The sequence below is a fragment of the Hemitrygon akajei genome, unplaced genomic scaffold, assembly GCF_048418815.1.
Source record: "Hemitrygon akajei unplaced genomic scaffold, sHemAka1.3 Scf000226, whole genome shotgun sequence".
In the NCBI taxonomy this organism is placed as follows: Eukaryota; Metazoa; Chordata; class Chondrichthyes; order Myliobatiformes; family Dasyatidae; genus Hemitrygon; species Hemitrygon akajei.
The window spans coordinates 230608-245594 of NW_027332109.1; the positions used below are offsets into that span (position 1 = coordinate 230608).

Genomic DNA, 14987 nt, shown 5'->3' on the forward strand with positions numbered 1-14987 from the left:
TAACAGAGAAAAGGCAAACAAATTTCAATGTTTCTCATACTCACATCACATGAAAAGCTCCAGATCCAGTTCAGTACTATTCTCTTCACAGGAATGAGTGGAACGTGCAGCATAAACCTTGTCTGATGTGAAGTTTTTTAGCATTTCTGGAGATGCAGTGAAGTCTTTGCAACACAGGCCTGAAATCAATAATTCTGCCCTGATTCTCACCGTAGCATCAAGAAGATTCAGCTGCATTCTGATTCTTGCCTTTATTTTAACGGAGGATACAAGAGAAAATATCCTCACAACTACGGCATTGCTGACAGGGGTTTTTAGGCAAGTAAGGGCAAAGGTGGCAACCTCTTTAAATGCCTGATGGTGAAGTACACCAATCCAAAACTGTTCAGTGTCTGTAGGGAGTCCGTCTTTCTTAAATGGAGCTTCTTCTTTCCAATCGACAAAAAGCATTTTTCTGTGTTGTTCTTCAATAGCTGACGTTGTTTCCTGCAAGGTGTATAAAGGGTAACTCGGAAAACATGGGCCTTCAGTCTTGATTTAAAATTATCACAGGGCTCAATTTTGATAAACTTACAAATGTATCTCTCGCTGATGGAAGTCTACATGTAACTTGACTGAGAGCTTCTTCTAGAATAGACATACATCTTTCTTTGACATTTTTTATTTCTAGATGGGCCTCAGTGCTGTTGTTCTGCAGTAGGATCTTATTACATGCTGTTAAGAATTTGAAACCAAAATCAACTTTAGCCTTTAGCTCTTCCCAGCTCATCAAAATATTAAACAGAACTTTTCCATGCAGAAGCCACCGAGCTGATGAAGGGTTTACACCGAAAGGACACATCGTTTAGTCTAGACCACACAGAATTGTTGCACCCAACCATGTTTGATGCACCATCCGATGCAGAACCAAAGCAATTTGCAAGACTCTGGCCACATCTTTTGATTTCAATGTCAATCAAATTGAATGTTTTCCCCTATAGCCTCTTGCACTGGAATTAAACCTAGAAACCCAGTTACAATTTCCTTTGTCCTGTCACTTAAAAATCAAACTAAAATACACAAGTGTTTTTGTGTTGAAATGTCTGTAGATTCATCTATGATAATGGCATATTTCTTGTTCTGAAAGTCATCAATAAGATCAGTTGTCAGTGCAGGCGAAATGATGATTTTGATTCAGCATGCACATTTAGTTTTATGTAACTCTATGTGCTCTAGTGTACTCCCATCCCCATGAGCTATCATGATTTCACTGAGGTGGTCAACTGTACATATTGCACAATGGCAGGTCATGCTGACAGCAATTTGCAACTCTACTGCCTTAACTTTATCATTATCTTGCCCTGGAGTCTTTGTTACATTAAGCTGCGTCTGGAGTTCTCCGCTGGTGTTTCTCCGATTTTTCATGATTTCAAAGGTTACTAACTCTATTACCAATGATGATATTACCAATAACACTAGTAGGTAGAGTAAATGCTGAATAAATGAATATATTCCCTAGATTACAATACTTATTCCAATCACTACCAATACAACTACCTCAGAAGTTCTTTCAAGAGTTAAATAAATATGAGAGGAAGTTCCTTTGGAAAGGTAAGATGTCAAGAATATCATTGGAAAAATTGACATGGAAATTTGATCTAGGAGGGTTACAACTTCCAAATTTTAAGAATTATTATAAAGCAAATCAACTTAGATTTATTACATCTTTTTTTGATAAAGATAAACCGGCGTGGATTAGAATACAACTAGATAAAATAGGAGAAAATATCAGAAGATTTTCTATATAAATGGGAATCTAAATGGATATGGGAAAAGAAAGAATCTCCTATATTAAAACATTTGATTGATTTATGGAATAAAATAAATGTTGATGATGAAATAAGGAATTCTTTATTAGCAAAGAGATCTTTAATTCAAAATAGACATTCCTTTTACAATGGATAATCAACTTTTATACAATTGGTTTCAAAAAGGGATTAGATATATAGGAGACTGTTTTGAAGGAGGTATATTAATGTCATTTGATCAATTAAAGAATAAATATAAAATATCAAACAACACTGTTTTTTGTTACTTCCAATGAAGGGCTTATTTAAGCGAAAAATTGGGTCAAACAAAGTTATTGCTGAAATGTAATGAAATAGAAACTTTAATTCAAAAAGGAAAAGCTAAAAAATTTATTTCTTGTATGTATAGTTTGATTCAAAAACAGGCAATTAAACAAGGAATCCATAAGTCAAGACAAAAATGGGAAACTTGAATATTAAAATTGAAGAAACAAATTGGTCAAGACTATATCTTGACAGTATGGCAAATACAATAAATGTCCGGTTAAGATTAGTGCAATATGATTTTTTTACATCAATTATATATTACACCACAAAAAATAAATAAATTAAACCCAAATTTATCTGATCAGTGTTTCCGATGTAACCAAGAAATTGGTACTTTTTTACATTCTACTTGGTCTTGTTCTAAAATTGAACCTTTTTGCACAAATTTAAGAGTTTTACTGGAACATCAGCAGCCTTTTGTACCCAGACAAGTTTTTCTTCCCATTTGCTGTTGTACTTACGATTGCTCTCGTAACAAGCTTTCCATTTCTTTGACGACATGTGTTGATGATAAATGATTTGTAAAAACAGCCGAAGGCGTCACAGTTTCACCACAAAACGTTATTCCGTATAGAAAGTCGATTTGTATGATTATAAATCACATCCGGACGCCTCGGAGATCCGAGACAAACTGGAGCCGGACTCACGTGACCGGCCGTGTTGCCGGTTCGGCGGCAGAAATATTGCCGAATGTAACTGACCGAAATACATCTTTCTCAAAGGAAAATGTTTTAGAAACAGGATGGCTTGTAATTTCCGTGCGGATAATGTTAACATGTGAAAAAGCCGGGGAAAAGCCAAATGAATTTTCCGAAGCCAAACAAATTGAAAAAAGACAATTTTCTAGAATTTGCTCCGAAAAAGCCAATCAGGTGACCGTGCACCGTCGCGCGCAGTTCCCCTTACGTCACTGCTCAGGTAACCCCGCCCACCCCGAGTTACGTCATTGGGCAGGTGAACCGTCGGCTCGCGAGCTCCTCCCTCCGCCTCTGGTCGGTTCGTTTCCCGCAGCACGAGCCCCACCTCCCTCGCTTCTTTATTGGTTGGTCAGTCCGTCAATCCTAATAGCCCCACCTTCCTCCCTCCGTCATTGGTCGATTAATCTGCCCGGAGGCTCGAGCTCCGCCTGAGGGTGTCGGAGTGTCTGAATGGGAGTGGGGGGGGGGGTCTGAGGATGAGGGAGGGTCTCGGTGAGGGTGTCTGAGTGTCTTTGGAGTGACTGAGGGCGAGGAGGGTCAGAAATTGAGGAGTGTCTCGGTGAGGGTGTCTGAGTGTGTTTGGAGTGACTGAGGGCGAGGAGGGTCTCGGTGAGGGTGTCTGAGTGTGTTTGGAGTGACTGACGGTGAGGAGGGTCTGTGGGTAAGGGAGTGTCTCGGTGAGGGTGTCCGAGTGTGTTTGGAGTGACTGAGGGCGAGGAGGGTCAGAAGGTGAGGATTGTCTCGGTGAGGGTGTCCGAGTGTGTTTCGAGTGACTGAGGGCGAGGGGGGTCTGAGGGTGAGGGAGTGTCTCGGTGAGGGTGTCCGAGTGTGTTTGGAGTGACTGAGGGCGAGGGGGGTCTGTGGGGGAGGGAGTGTCTCGGTGAGGGTGTCTGAGTGTCTTTGGAGTGACTGAGGGCGAGGAGGGTCAGAAATTGAGGAGTGTCTCGGTGAGGGTGTCTGAGTGTGTTTGGAGTGACTGAGGGCGAGGAGGGTCTCGGTGAGGGTGTCTGAGTGTGTTTGGAGTGACTGACGGTGAGGAGGGTCTGTGGGTAAGGGAGTGTCTCGGTGAGGGTGTCCGAGTGTGTTTGGAGTGACTGAGGGCGAGGAGGGTCAGAAGGTGAGGATTGTCTCGGTGAGGGTGTCCGAGTGTGTTTCGAGTGACTGAGGGCGAGGGGGGTCTGAGGGTGAGGGAGTGTCTCGGTGAGGGTGTCCGAGTGTGTTTGGAGTGACTGAGGGCGAGGGGGGTCTGTGGGGGAGGGAGTGTCTCGGTGAGGGTGTCCGAGTGTGTTTGGAGTGACTGAGGGCGAGGAGGGTCTGTGGGGGAGGGAAGGTAGTAGCTGAGGATGATTCAATGAGGGAGGATCTGGTAGTGATGAGGTTTTCAGTGAGGGAATGAGGATAAGCAGTGTCTCTAGGAGGGACTGAGGGTGAGGAATGTTCTTGGTTAGAGAGGGTATGAGAGTGAGGAGGGTCTCGGTGAGGAAAGGTCTTGGTGAGGAGGGTCTCAGTGAGGGTGTCCGAGTGTGTTTGGAGTGACTGAGGGCGAGGGGGGGGTCTGTGGGGGAGGTAAGGTAGTAGCTGACGATGATTCAGTGAAGGGAGGGTCTGGTAGTGATGAGGTTTTCAGGGAGGGAATGAGAATAAGCAGTGTCTCTGTAGGAGGGACTGAGGGTGAGGAATGTTCTTCGTTAGAGAGGGTATGAGAGTGAGGAGGGTCTCGGTGAGGGAAGAGTTGGGGGTGAGGGTCTTGATGAGGGAGGTTCTTGGGGTGTGGAGGGTCGTGAGGGAGGTTCTGAGGGTGGGGATGGTCACAGTGAGGATGGTGTTAGTGAGGGGTGTCTCAGGGTGAGGAGGGTCTTGGTGAGGAGGGTCTCAGTGAGGGTGTCCGAGTGTGTTTGGAGTGACTGAGGGCGAGGGGGGGGGTCTGTGGGGGAGGTAAGGTAGTAGCTGACGATGATTCAGTGAAGGGAGGGTCTGGTAGTGATGAGGTTTTCAGGGAGGGAATGAGAATAAGCAGTGTCTCTGTAGGAGGGACTGAGGGTGAGGAATGTTTTTCGTTAGAGAGGGTATGAGAGTGAGGAGGGTCTCGGTGAGGGAAGAGTTGGGGGTGAGGGTCTTGATGAGGGAGGTTCTTGGGGTGTGGAGGGTCGTGAGGGAGGTTCTGAGGGTGGGGATGGTCACAGTGAGGATGGTGTTAGTGAGGGGTGTCTCAGGGTGAGGAGGGTCTTGGTGAGGAGGGTCTCAGTGAGGGTGTCCGAGTGTGTTTGGAGTGACTGAGGGCGAGGGGGGGGGTCTGTAGGTGAGTGAAGGTAGTAGCTGACGATGATTCAGTGAAGGGAGGGTCTGGTAGTGATGAGGTTTTCAGGGAGGGAATGAGAATAAGCAGTGTCTCTGTAGGAGGGACTGAGGGTGAGGAATGTTCTTCGTTAGAGAGGGTATGAGAGTGAGGAGGGTCTCGGTGAGGGAAGAGTTGGGGGTGAGGGTCTTGATGAGGGAGGTTCTTGGGGTGTGGAGGGTCGTGAGGGAGGTTCTGAGGGTGGGGATGGTCACAGTGAGGATGGTGTTAGTGAGGGGTGTCTCAGGGTGAGGAGGGTCTTGGTGAGGGTGAAGCTGAAGAGGGTCTCAGACCATGGGACTTCTTACATTGAGTGTTGGTCTGAGTAGCTCCTGAGGTAGAGATGGATCTGAGGTGAGGGAACACTCCAGGCTGAGAGTTGGACTGAGGAAACGCATGAGGTAAGAGGACGGTCTGCTGTAGCAGCTCCAGGGATGGGCTGAAAGATCTGAGGTAGTGGGAGGGATCGAAGTGAGGGAGCTCCTGAGATCAAGGGACCATCTGACTTGAGGGATCTCCGTAGGGTGAGAGATGGCTGGGTCTAAGGGACTGACTTGAGGGAGCTTCTGAGGTAGTGGGGTAGTCAGAGTGATGGGCTCCTGAGGGTGAGGGACGGTGTGTTGAGAGGGAGCTCCCGAGGGTGAGGGACGCTGTGTTGAGAGGGAGCTCCCCTGGGTGAGGAATAGTGTGTTGAGAGGGAGCTCCCGAGGGTGAGGGACGGTGTGTTGAGAGGGAGCTCCCGAGGGTGAGGGACGAGTCTGAGGTGGGCAGAGTCCCAATGGTCAGAGTCCACTGATGACGGGTCTGTTACAGGAAGGTGTCAGACTGAGAGCGATGGACTCTCCGTGTCAGAGGCAGAGGCAACGTCTGGTGAGGAGCCACAGGGGAACATTGAACAACAGATGGAAACCAGGCTGAGGTGAGAGATGGAGCTGAGAGTGGGAGGGTGAACATTTCCTCTGGTCTCACTCCCCACTGAGATATCACTGCTGTCCTATCCCTGCCCCTATTATCCTGAATTAATCTCTACAACACTGTCCACCATGACCCTCTGCTTTAGAATTACCTCCCGAGACCCCTCCACCACTGAGTGTATGTCCCTCATGATTGTCTGCACCTCTATAAGATGACCACTCATTCTCCTACACTCCAATGGGGACAAAACAAAAAGTACCAACCTGCTCACCCTCTGTCCATAACTCAGTCCCACGAGTCCTGGCAACATCCTGGTAAATCTCCTCTGCACTCCGTCCAGCTTCATGACATTGTTCCTGTCACAGTGTGACTAAACCTGAGCATAGTATTCCAAATCTGGCCTCACCAACATCTTGTACAATGTCAGAACATAGAAATAGGAGCAGGAGAAGACTCACAGACACGAGACAATCTGCAGATGCTGGAAATCCAAAGCAACACACACAAAATGCTGGAGGAACTCAGCAGGTCAGGCAGCGTCTGTGGGAAAGAGTAAACAGTCGACGTTTCAAGCTGAGACCCTTCATCAGGACAGAAGAGAAAGAAGAGAAGTCCGATTAAGAAGGTGGGGGGAGTGGAGGAGGAAGTACAAAGTGGCAGGTGATAGGTGAAACTGGGAGAGGGGGAGGAGGTGAAGTAAAGAACGTGGAAGTTTCATGAAAGAATTAAAGGGCTGGAGAAGGGGAATCTGATAGAGGGTAGAAGACCATGGGAGAAAGGGAAGGGGTAGGAGCACCTGAGGCAGGTGAGGAGATGAGGTGAAAGAGGGAAAAGGGAATGGTGATGGGGGGTGGGGGCAATTACCAGAAGCTCAAGAAATCGATGTTCATGCCAAATGGTTCGATGCTCCCAGACAGATGTTGCTCCCCCAACCTGAGTGTGGCCTCATCACGACAGTAGAGGAGACCATGGACTGACATGTTGGAATGGGAATGGGAAGCAGAATTGAAATGGGTGGTCACTGGGAAATCCTGCTTTTATTTTCCGACAGAGTGTAGGTGCTCGACGAAGCGGTCTCCCAATTTTCATTGGGGCTCTCTGATATACAGGAGGCCACACCAGGAGCACCGGATACAGTAGATGCCCCAACAGACTCAGCTCACCTGGAAGGACAGTTTGGGGCCCTGAAAGGTACTGAGGGAGGAGGTGTAGGCACAGTTGTGGCTCTAGTTCTGCTTGCAAGTGTAGCATCTGTGCCCCCAATTTACCCCCATTCACCGAGGGTGAACCGCAATCGCCCCACCAATAGTAAAATACTTCAGTGTAATGCCCCCCCCCATACACACTCGCATCACAAATATCAGACAATACACCAAAGGTGAGTAAATAATTACAACTTTATAGTTATTTCCTAGTGATGGGTTAGTAGAAACAGATAACCTAAAAACACCAAATCAGTAAGTTTATCAGTTTGTGCACATAATATTTTAATACGTTGGAGCTCACGCCTCCGGTTCCATCCACAACGACCTTCCGAGCCTTCGGCCACCGTCTGAACCGCTGACGTCCAGTATCCGCTGCCCTGGAACCGCTGTCCACTCCTCACACGTCATCCTCCTCGCTCACCTCCCGAAAAAAGACCGTGAACTCCTGCTCAGCTCACAGATACAAGATAGTATAACAATTCTCCATTGGCTAGTTCCCCCCTTAGCTACAGTTATAACCCAAACATTCCAGACACAGAAACCCATTACAGCATTAAGTAACATTACAGAGAAGCCATTTCATTATAACAATACAAAGAAGCCATTTTGTTAGCCTGAACAGTTAACACCACAGTTACTGGTACTGAGAGCCCTACATAAGACTTTTACTCCTGTATATGAAGGTTGTAAGTTGTAAGGTCAATTCCAATTCAATTTACACAGGCCTCAGAACAGTAACATGGATGTAGACTACAAATTGCAACAGGAGATAGAAAGGGCATGTAAAAAGGACAATGTAATGATAACCATGGGGATTTCAATTTGCAGGTAGATTGGGAAAATCATGCTGGTGCTGGATACCAAAAGAAGGAATTTGTAGAATGCCTATGAAATGGCTTTTTAAAGCAGCTCGTGGTTGAGCCCAACAGGGAAAAGACAAGTCTGGATTTGGTGTTGTGTAATGAGACAGAGATCATGATATAGAATTCACCCTGCAGTCTGAGACGGAGAAGCTAAAATCAGATGTATCAGAATTACAGTGGGGTAAAGGGAACTACAGAGGCATGAGAGAGGAGCTGGCCAAAGTTCATTGGAAGCGGACGTTAGTAGGGATGATGGCAGAGCAGCAATGGCTGGAGTTTCTGGGAGTAATTTGGAAATGCAGGATAGATAAATACCAAAGAAGAAGAAATATGGCAAAGGGAGGATAAGGCAACTGTGGCTGGAAAGAGAAGGCAATTACAGCATAAGATCGAAAGCAAGGGCATTCAGTAAATCAATAATTACTGGGAAGCTGGAGGGTTTTAAAAACTAAATGAAGGCAATTAAAAAAAAGCAATAATGAGAAAAGACGAAATGTGAAAGTTAATTAGCCAGTAATTTAAAAGAAGAAAACAAAAGGTTTTTCAAGTATGCAAAAAGTAAATTAGAGACAAGTGGAAAATGACACTGGAGAGGTCATAATGCAGTATTAAGAAAGGTGGAAAAACTTAATAAGTATTTTGTATTTGCCTTCACTGTGAAAGACACCATCAGTCTGCCAGAAATTCGAGTGTCAGGGTGCAGAAGTCAGTGTAGTTGCTATTACTAAGGAGAAGGTGCTTGGGTTGGTGAAAGGTCTGAAAGTCGATAAGTCACCTGGACAAGATGGACTACACCCCAGGGTTCTGAAAGAGGTGGCTGAAATGATTGTGGAGGCACCAGTAGTGATCTTTCAACAATCACTGGATTCTGGGATGGTTTGGGAGGAATGGAAAATTGTAAATGCCACCCCACTCTTTAAGAAGGGTGGGAGACAAACAACAGGAAATCAAAGGCAACAAAAAACACACAGATTGAGAACAATGGACTGTTCATTTCACTCACGCAGGTATCACATGTTGAAAGCCACAGATGCAAATTCACCCACTTACAGAACTGAGAGGAGTTCCTGGAATAGGGTGCTGAGCTGATACGGAGAGTGAGACAGAAAGGTGGGGGGGGGGGGGTGAGGTGAGGTGAGAGAGGGTCAGAGAGATGCCCATGTAGTTTGTGGGGCTGAATATTCAGTTTCTCTGCAAAATATTCCAAATTATTCACTCTGCTTCTGTGGCCATTACAGTTCCAATAGGAACATCCCTCTGGTTAATTCTGCCCTGTTCTGTTCTCCTGTTTGCTACCGGATGCAAACAGACTGAGAACAGTGGGGTTTTCACATCATAGACACAGGTCACATTTGGTGAAAGGTCACAGGTTGAAGCAAGAGGCATTGGCACAATGTGAGGTGTTGGGGGTGGGGAAAGCGGAGAGGAAGGAAGTGAAAGACAGTTGAGGTGAGGGGGGGAGGGAGAAAGAGTGTGAGTCACAGAGTCAGACAACACAGAAACAGGCCTCCCCACCATTGAGCACATCTAGAAGGTCATTGACACAAGAAAGCTGCATCCATCATCAGTGACCCCCATCCAGACCGTGCTCTCTTCTCACTGCTTCCATTGGGCAGAAGGTACAGGAGCCTTGGGTCTCACACCACCAGGTCAAGCACAGTTACTATCCTTCAATCATCAGGCTGCTGAACCAGTGAGGATAACTTCGCTCACCTCAATACTGAACTGATCCCAACACCTTGTTCACCTTAATGTGAATTGCAACCAGGGATATTGATTAATTTAACTGAAGATTTTTATTTGTGAATCACGTGCTCCTTTTTTCACCATGGAGCCAAAAAAACAAAGGAAAATATGAAGTATGGTGAAACTAAAAATTCAAAAACTGAAACATCAATAGTCTAAATATTCATCGCTTTTGCTCAGTACTTAACTGAACCACCTCTCACAGCTATTACAGCCAATAGTCTTTTTAGATAAGTCTTTATTCGCTTTGCACAATGTAGTGGAACGAGATTTGCCCATTAACTCCTGCAAATTTCCTCAAGGAGTGCCAGATTAGTTGGGGAGTGACGGTGGACAGCTTTATTGACGGCTTGCCAGAGATGTTCAATCGAGTGAAGGTCAGGACTCAAACTGGGCCACTCAAGGATGTAGACATAAAACACAGAACAGTAAAGTACAGGAACAGCTCCTTCAGCCCATAATGTTGTGCCGATACAGCTACAAAGCATATCAGACAGACTAATCCCTCCAACCTACAGAATGTCCAAATCCCAACATCTTCCACACATCCATGTGTCTATCTAAACATCTCTTAAAAGCCTCTCGTGTATTTGACTCTACCACCACACCAGGCATCCATCACTCTCTGAGTAAAAAACTTACCTCTCATATCCCCTTAGAACCTAACTCCTCTCACCTTCAATGCATACCTGTATGAGACATTTCAACCCTGGGAAACAGATACTCTCTGTCCAATTTATCTGTGCCTCTCATAATATTATAAGCCTCTATCAGATGTCCCCTCAGCCTCCTCCGCTCCAGAGACGACAACCGAAGTTTATCCAACCTCTCATGCCCTCTGAACCGGGGAGCATCCTGGCAAACATCTTCTGTACCCTCTCCAAAGCCTCAACATCTGTCCTGTAGTGATGTGACCAGAACGATTTGCAACAGTCCAGATGTGGCCCAACCAGAGTTTTATAAAGTTGCAACATAACCTCTTGACTTTGGAACTCAATGCCCCGACTAATAAGAGCAAGCATTCCATAAGCCTTCTTAACCACCTTATTGAACTGTGTAGCCACTTTCAAGGAGCTATGAACTTGAGTCCAAAGATCTCTCTGCTCAGCAACACTGCTAATCATGTTGCCCTTAACAATGAACTGTCTCCTTGCATTTTCCCTGTCAAGGTGCAACACCTCACATTTATCTGGGTTAAGCTCCATCTGCCATTTCTCAGCCCATATCTGCAACTGATCTATATCACACTGTATTCTCTGCACGTCTTCCACACTATCCACAATTTCACCAATCTTCGTATCATCCACAAACCGGGCTGGTGTTGCCAAGACCCAATGGGTCATCCCCCAAGTAGGATCCAAAGAGGTGTATTTGTTACTGAGGGGAATGGGCGCAGGGGAACCCTTCCTAATCCCCTTACCTCCCCTTCAGACTGGGGTTGTTGTTCTCACACCAGTCCACCACCCTCTCCGCTTCCTCTCTGTACTCCAACTCATCATCGTTGTTGCTGAGGCCACAACCGCTGTTGACAGGGTTTGAGCTGAATCCCGTGACACAGTCATGTGTCAGCAGCGGGCTGAGCATACAGACCTGGGGAGCGCCAGTGCTCAGTGTAATGGGACTGGAGACTTTACTGTCCACACAGACTGACTGTGGCCTTTCATTCAGAGTCCAGGATCCAGTTACAGAGGGACGTGTTGACACCCAGAGAGGGCAGTTTCTAGGGTACGATGGTGTTAAATGCCAAACTGGTGTATAAATGTGAGACCCCATTTTCCAGGTGGGACAGGACAGAGTGGATGGCAGAGGCTAATGCATCATCATTGGATCAATTCAATCCGAACCAGAAAGTGAACCGGAAAGGGGGCAATGTAGGCGGGAGAGAGGCTTTAATGTGCTCCATGACCAGCCGGTCAAAGCATTTCATAATGGCTGATGTTAATGCCACCAGATGATAGTAATTTAGACAGGTTACTGTCACCTTCTTTGGCCCTGGAATGGTGGTTGCCATCTTGAAAACTGAGGGGCAATGGACTGCTCGAGAGAGATGTGGAATATATCCGTCAGCACCTCAGTTAGCTGGGATGCACAGTCATTCAGAACCCGACCTGCTATATTATCAGCTTTGTGTGGGTTAACACTGGCCAGGGTCTTCCTCACCTCAGCTTCAGCCAGACGGAGTGTCTGCTCCCCTGGGTGTCTCTCTCACCAGCACTTTGTTCTGTGCATCAAACCGGGCGTAAAAGACATTCAGCCTGTCGGGGAGTGAGGCGTCCTGGTCCCTCTGATCCAGAGACAGCATCACGATCCCTCAGCCGTGCATGGCCCTCTGCAGTGAGCCATGGATTCTGACTGGCCCCACACGGATGTGTTTTGTGATGGTAACAGTCTCAGTACACTTCTCTGTGTAGCTGGTCACAGAATCCACACATTCCTCGATGTTACGTGGTTGACATAGGTAGCAGCCTTTCTGAACATTCTCCAGTTTGTGTTTCAAAGCAGTCCTGCAATGCTGAGAGTGCTCCCTCAGAACTGGTTTGGCCAGTTTGATCAGTGGTTTGTATGCTGGAATTAGCATAACAGACAAGTGATCTGAGAGCCCAGTGTGGGGCGGGGGAACAGCTTTATATGCTCCTGGTATGTTAGTGTAAACCAGGTCTAGTGTACAGTCGGCTAATTCTGCCCTGTTCTGTTCTCCTGTTTGCCACCGGATGTGAACAGACTGAGAACAGAGGGGTTTTCACATCGTAGACACAGGTCACATTTGGTGAAAGGTCACAGGTCAAAAACAATGCATTGAGGGGAGGGGATTGGGAGAGTGAGAAAGTGAACGGGAGCATAATTGAGAGAGGAAGGGAGAGAGAATCGCAGTCATACAGCACAGAAACGGGCTCTTTGGCCCACTGGGTACCTGCTGACCATCAAATACCATTGACACTGATCCTACCCTAATCACACGTTATTGTCTCCACATTTCCCCAGTGGCAGTTTTCTGTGGCCATTTAATCTACTGATCAGTGTGTGGAATGAAACCAGGACACTGCTCCAGAGTTACCTCCTGAGGCCCCTCATCTCATTATGCAAGAAGACAACACACCAGGAGCAGAAGATGTCCCGGCCCCTCAAGACTGATTTGTCCCAGTCCCACACCAGTACACAAGAACGGAGAAGACTGTTAAAAGTGGTGTGGTCAGCATCCATGATCAAGGACTCCTACCACCCAGACTATCGTCTCTTCCCACTGCTTCTATTGGGCAGGAGATACAGGATTCTTGCATCTCACATCACTAGTTCAAGGACAGTTGTTATCCTTCAACCATCAGGCTGCTGAATCAGAGTGGATAACTTCACTAGCCTCCATTCCAGAATCCAGTGTTGTTGAAATACCCCTACTAACGCCTTCATCTCTTGCAAAGCCCTGGGGTGTAGTCCATCTGGTCCGGGTGATTTACCTACCTTCAACCCTCACAGCTTCCCAAGCACCTTCTCCTTAGTATTAGCAAGTTCACTCACTCTTACCCCACGACACTCTCCAGTTTCAGATGTACAGCTGGTTTCTTCCATCATAAAGACTGACGCAAGAACGATTAGGATGGGAAACAACTTCTTTCCCCAGGCTGTCAGACACTGAACTCCCAGCCTCCTGCCAGGTCACATCACACTTGAAGCATGATGCGGTCTACTTTTTAACTTGTGTCACAAATGCACCTTATTTATGAATCTACAAGTGGTGATATTAATTTGTGTGTGTGTTACGTGTATTTACAGCATCATTTTGCATTGGTCTAATATCCACTCTCTTTTACCCTTGATTTATCTAAAAAATCTTTTTGTGTGCTCTTTTTTATTATTGGCTAACTTACTTCCATATTGCATCTTTTTTCTTTTTTTTCAGTTACCTTCTATTGGCTTTTAAAAGCTTCTGAATCCTCGAACCTCCCACTAATTCTTGCTCTATTCTCTGCCCTCTCTTTTGCTTTTATGCTGACTTTGACTTCCCTTGTCATCATGGTTGCATCATCCTCCATTTAAGACTTCGTTTCCTTTGGGACTTATCTATCCTGCACCTTCTGAATTGCTCCAGAAATTCCAGCCTTTGCTGTTCTACTGTCATCACTGCAAGTATTCCCTTTCAATCAACTTTGGCGAGCTCCACTCTCATACCTTCTCTTGCAATCCAGCCCCAATCTGATTTTCCTAATCTGCTGCATATTGAAATCCCCCATGACTATTGTAACTTTGCTCTTTTTTCCTGCCTTTTCTATTTCCCGTTGTAAATTCTACCCCACATCCTGGCTACTGTTGAGAGTCCTGTATATAACCCCCAACAGGGTCTTGTTATCCTTGCATTTTCTTAACTCAACCCCCAAGGATTCAACATCTTCCAATATTATTCACCTGTTTCTAAGGATTTGATTTTATTTTTTACCAAGAGAGCCACCCCACTTCCTCTGCCTACGAGCCTGTCCTTCTGAATGACGGAGGAGGTTGGGGATGAGCAAATGGGGGAATTGGGAAGGAGTCTGTGTGTGCAGTGTGTCAGAGTGATGGAACTGAGCCTGGTGGAGAGACTGGGGGAGTGTGGTGGAAGAACAGAACTGGCTGGTGTGTGGACGTAGCAGGAAGAATCAGTCTCAGCCCTGGACCTATCCTCCAAACTCCATTTCTCACCTGGACCTTCTCTCGTCCCAGATCCGGATAGGAGGACAAGACCCAACGCCGGGCAGGAGAAGCCGACGGACACCACATGCAAAGCCTCTGAGATGATCCCAGGTAACCACTGAGTTCTGATAGGGGACCGTCAGGTACTCCTGATCACAGGGACCCTTTCTGATGCATCTGGCCTTCGGGGGGGTTGGGGTCTGCATGGAGCATCTCCCCAAACAGCGACTGGCATTCCCTCTTCCCCAAACCCCACAACTTACATCCCAGGGGGTGGGGGGAGGCCTTGCTCTGACTGGCCCATGGAACTGGCATGCAGATGTTTCAGAGATGTGCAGGAGGGGTGGAGTTCTTCCGCAAGCAAGACATGGATATGGAGAAAAGGGTTTTTGATTATACAAAAATTTGTGCTCATGTGTTTAACATACACATTGTATTGGATGGATAGG

At 46.5% G+C, this 14987-nt stretch overlaps 1 long non-coding RNA gene across 1 annotated transcript; it reads left to right on the top strand.

The window, feature by feature from the left end:
- The first annotated feature begins 5363 nt into the window (after window positions 1-5363).
- On the top strand, window positions 5364-14646 carry LOC140724453 (uncharacterized). Its single transcript, XR_012098136.1, has 3 exons — window positions 5364-5548; window positions 5961-6066; window positions 14569-14646. It is a non-coding gene; the product is annotated as an uncharacterized lncRNA (long non-coding RNA).
- The last annotated feature ends 341 nt before the right edge of the window (window positions 14647-14987 follow it).